Source organism: Lynx canadensis, chromosome B3, assembly GCF_007474595.2.
Source record: "Lynx canadensis isolate LIC74 chromosome B3, mLynCan4.pri.v2, whole genome shotgun sequence".
Taxonomy (NCBI): domain Eukaryota; kingdom Metazoa; phylum Chordata; class Mammalia; order Carnivora; family Felidae; genus Lynx; species Lynx canadensis.
The window spans coordinates 23,037,933-23,042,743 of record NC_044308.2 but is presented as its reverse complement, the minus strand read 5'-3'; the positions used below and the strand labels follow the sequence as shown (position 1 = coordinate 23,042,743).

General features: G+C 38.5%; 1 non-coding gene across 1 annotated transcript; it reads right to left on the bottom strand.

The window, feature by feature from the left end:
- Positions 1-660: 660 nt before the first annotated feature.
- LOC115517304 lies at positions 661-807 on the bottom strand. Its single transcript, XR_003969771.1, has one exon. It is a non-coding gene; the product is annotated as a U4 spliceosomal RNA (small nuclear RNA).
- Positions 808-4,811: the final 4,004 nt, after the last annotated feature.

The following is a 4,811-nucleotide window of genomic DNA, read 5'->3' as shown; positions in this document are numbered from 1 at the left end:
GAAATCGATCATGCAAAAATGTCTGGAAAACCTCCAAAAGCATGGAGGTTAAAGAACATCCTACTAAGGAATGAATGAGCCAACCAGGCAATTAGACAAGAAATTAAAAAAATATATGGAAACATGAAAATGAAAATACAACAATCAAAATGCTTTGGGATGTAGCAAAGGTAGTCCTGAGAGGAAAATACATTGCAATCCAGGCCTATCTCAAGAAACAAGAAAAAATCCCCAATTCAAAATCCAATAGCACACCTAAAGGAACTAGAAGCAGAACAGCAAAGACACCCTAAACCCAGAGGAGAAGAGAAATGATAAAGATCAGAGCAGAAATAAACAATATAGAATAAAAAAAACAACAACAAACAGACCAATGAAACCAACAGTTGGCTTTTTGAAAAATAAAAAAATTAATAAGCCTCTAGCCAGGCATCTCAAAAAGAAAAGGGAGATGACCCACATAGATAAAATCATGAATGAAAATGGAATTATTACAATCAATCCCTCAGAAATACAAGCAATTATCAGGGAATACTATGAAAAATTATATGCCAACAACTGGACAACCTAAAAGAAATGAACAAATTCTTCAGCACCCACACACTTCCAAAACTCAAACAGAAATAAATAGAAAACTTGAACAGACCCATAACCAGCGAATAAATTGAATCAGTTATCAAAAGTCTCCCAACATATAATTGTCCAGGACCAGGTGACTTCCCTGGGGAATTCTACCAGACATTTAATTAGCAATAATCCCGCCTCGGATAAACCTCATTGGCTACGATACTGCCACTGCGCAAAGCTTCTACCAAACATTTATTTTTTTTTTCGTGTCGTATTATTTTTTTATTTATTCTTTTTTTTTATGAAATTTATTGACAAATTGGTTTCCATACAACACCCAGTGCTCATCCCAAAGGTGCCCTCCTCAATACCTATCACCCACCCTCCCCTCCCTCCCACCCCCCCTCAACCCTCAGTTTGTTCTCAGTTTTTAACAGTCTCTTATGCTTTGGCTCTCTCCCACTCTAACCTCTTTTTTTTTTTTCCTTCCCCTCCCCCATGGGTTCCTGTTAAGTTTCTCAGGATCCACATAAGAGTGAAACCATATGGTATTTGTCTTTCTCTGTATGGCTTATTTCACTTAGCATTACACTCTCCAGTTCCATCCACGTTGCTACAAAGGGCCATATTTCATTTTTTCTCATTGCCACATAGTATTCCATTGTGTATATATACCACAATTTCTTTATCCATTCATCAGTTGATGGACATTTAGGCTCTTTCCATAATTTGGCTATTGTTGAGAGTGCTGCTATGAACATTGGGGTACAAGTGCCCCTATGCATCAGTACTCCTGTATCCCTTGGATAAATTCCTAGCAGTGCTATTGCTGGGTCATAGGGTAGGTCTATTTTTAATTTTCTGAGGAACCTCCACACTGCTTTCCAGAGGGGCTGCACCAATTTGCATTCCCACCAACAGTGCAAGAGGGTTCCCGTTTCTCCACATCCTCTCCAGCATCTATAGTCTCCTGATTTGTTCATTTTGGCCACTCTGACTGGCGTGAGGTGATACCTGAGTGTGGTTTTGATTTGTATTTCCCTGATAAGGAGCGACGCTGAACACCTTTTCATGTGCCTGTTGGCCATCTGGATGTCTTCTTTAGAGAAGTGTCTATTCATGTTTTCTGCCCATTTCTTCACTGGGTTATTTGTTTTTCGGGTGTGGAGTTTGGTGAGCTCTTTATAGATTTTAGATACTAGCCCTTTGTCCGATATGTCATTTGCAAATATCTTTTCCCATTCCATTGGTTGCCTTTTAGTTTTGTTGGTTGTTTCCTTTGCTGTGCAGAAGCTTTTTATCTTCATAAGGTCCCAGTAATTCACTTTTGCTTTTAATTCCCTTGCCTTTGGGGATGTGTCGAGTAAGAGATTGCTACGGCTGAGGTCAGAGAGGTCTTTTCCTGCTTTCTCCTCTAAGGTTTTGATGGTTTCCTGTCTCACATTTAGGTCCTTTATCCATTTTGAGTTTATTTTTGTAAATGGTGTGAGAAAGTGGTCTAGTTTCAACCTTCTGCATGTTGCTGTCCAGTTCTCCCAGCACCATTTGTTAAAGAGGCTGTCTTTTTTCCATTGGATGTTCTTTCCTGCTTTGTCAAAGATGAGTTGGCCATACGTTTGTGGGTCTAGTCCTGGGGTTTCTATTCTATACCATTGGTCTGTGTGTCTGTTTTTGTGCCAATACCATGCTGTCTTGATGATTACAGCTTTGTAGTAGAGGCTAAAGTCTGGGATTGTGATGCCTCCTGCTTTGGTCTTCTTCTTCAAAATTCCTTTGGCTATTCGGGGCCTTTTGTGGTTCCATATGAATTTTAGGATTGCTTGTTCTAATTTCGAGAAGAATGCTGGTGCAATTTTGATTGGGATTGCATTGAATGTGTAGATAGCTTTGGGTAGTATTGACATTTTGACAATATTTATTTTTCCAATCCATGAGCAGGGAATGTCTTTCCATTTCTTTAAGTCTTCTTCAATTACCTTCATAAGCTTTCTATAGTTTTCAGCATACAGATCCTTTACATCTTTGGTTAGATTTATTCCTAGGTATTTTATGCTTCTTGGTGCAATTGTGAATGGGATCAGTTTCTTTATTTGTCTTTCTGTTGCTTCATTGTTAGTGTATAAGAATGCAACTGATTTCTGGACATTGATTTTGTATCCTGCAACTTTGCTGAATTCATGTATCAGTTCTAGCAGACTTTTGGTGGAGTCTATCGGATTTTCCATGTATAATATCATGTCATCTGCAAAAAGCGAAAGCTTGACTTCATCTTTGCCAATTTGGATGCCTTTGATTTCCTTTTGTTGTCTGATTGCTGATGCTAGAACTTCCAGCACTATGTTAAACAACAGTGGTGAGAGTGGGCATCCCTGTCGTGTTCCTGATCTCAGGGAAAAAGCTCTCAGTTTTTCCCCGTTGAGGATGATGTTAGCTGTGGGCTTTTCATAAATGGCTTTTATGATCTTTAAGTATGTTCCTTCTATCCCGACTTTCTCAAGGGTTTTTATTAAGAAAGGGTGCTGGATTTTGTCAAAGGCCTTTTCTGCATCGATTGACAGGATCATATGGTTCTTCTCTTTTTTTTTTGTTAATGTGATGGATCACGTTGATTGATTTGCGAATGTTGAACCAGCCCTGCATCCCAGGAATGAATCCCACTTGATCATGGTGAATAATTCTTTTTATATGCTGTTGAATTCGATTTGCTAGTATCTTATTGAGAATTTTTGCATCCATATTCATCAGGGATATTGGCCTGTAGTTCTCTTTTTTTCCTGGGTCTCTGTCTGGTTTAGGAATCAAAGTAATACTGGCTTCATAGAATGAGTCTGGAAGTTTTCCTTCCCTTTCTATTTCTTGGAATAGCTTGAGAAGGATAGGTATTATCTCTGCTTTAAATGTCTGGTAGAACTCCCCTGGGAAGCCATCTGGTCCTGGACTCTTATTTGTTGGGAGATTTTTGATAACCGATTCAATTTCTTCGCTGGTTATGGGTCTGTTCAAGCTTTCTATTTCCTCCTGATTGAGTTTTGGAAGAGTGTGGGTGTTCAGGAATGTGTCCATTTCTTCCAGGTTGTCCAATTTGTTGGCATATAATTTTTCATAGTATTCCCTGATAATTGTTTGTATCTCTGAGGGATTGGTTGTAATCATTCCATTTTCATTCATGATTTTATCTATTTGGGTCATCTCCCTTTTCTTTTTGAGAAGCCTGGCTAGAGGTTTGTCAATTTTGTTTATTTTTTCAAAAAACCAACTCTTGGTTTCGTTGATCTGCTCTACAGTTTTTTTAGATTCTATATTTTTTATTTCTGCTCTGATCTTTATTATTTCTCTTCTTCTGCTGGGTTTAGGCTGCCTTTGCTGTTCTGCTTCTATTTCCTTTAGGTGTGCTGTTAGATTTTGTATTTGGGATTTTTCTTGTTTCTTGAGATAGGCCTGGATTGCAATGTATTTTCCTCTCAGGACTGCCTTCGCTGCGTCCCAAAGCGTTTGGATTGTTGTATTTTCATTTTCGTTTGTTTCCATATATTTTTTGATTTCTTCTCTAATTGCCTGGTTGACCCACTCATTCGTTAGTAGGGTGTTCTTTAACCTCCACGCTTTTGGAGGTTTTCCAGACTTTTTCCTGTGGTTGATTTCAAGCTTCATAGCATTGTGGTCTGAAAGTATGCATGGTATAATTTCAATTCTTGTAAACTTATGAAGGGCTGTTTTGTGACCCAGTATATGATCTATCTTGGAGAATGTTCCATGTGCACTCGAGAAGAAAGTATATTCTGTTGCTTTGGGATGCAGAGTTCTAAATATATCTGTCAAGTCCATCTGATCCAGTGTCTCATTCAGGGCCCTTGTTTCTTTATTGACCGTGTGTCTAGATGATCTATCCATTTCTGTAAGTGGGGTGTTAAAGTCCCCAGCAATTACCACATTCTTATCAATAAGGTTGCTTCTGTTTATGAGTAATTGTTTTATATATTTGGGGGCTCCGGTATTCGGCGCATAGACATTTATAATTGTTAGCTCTTCCTGATGGATAGACCCTGTAACTATTATATAATGTCCTTCTTCATCTCTTGTTACAGCCTTTAATTGAAAGTCTAGTTTGTCTGATATAAGTATGGCTACTCCAGCTTTCTTTTGGCTTCCAGTAGCATGATAAATAGTTCTCCATCCCCTCACTCTGAATCTAAAGGTGTCCTCAGGTCTAAAATGAGTCTCTTGTAGACAGCAAATAGATGGGT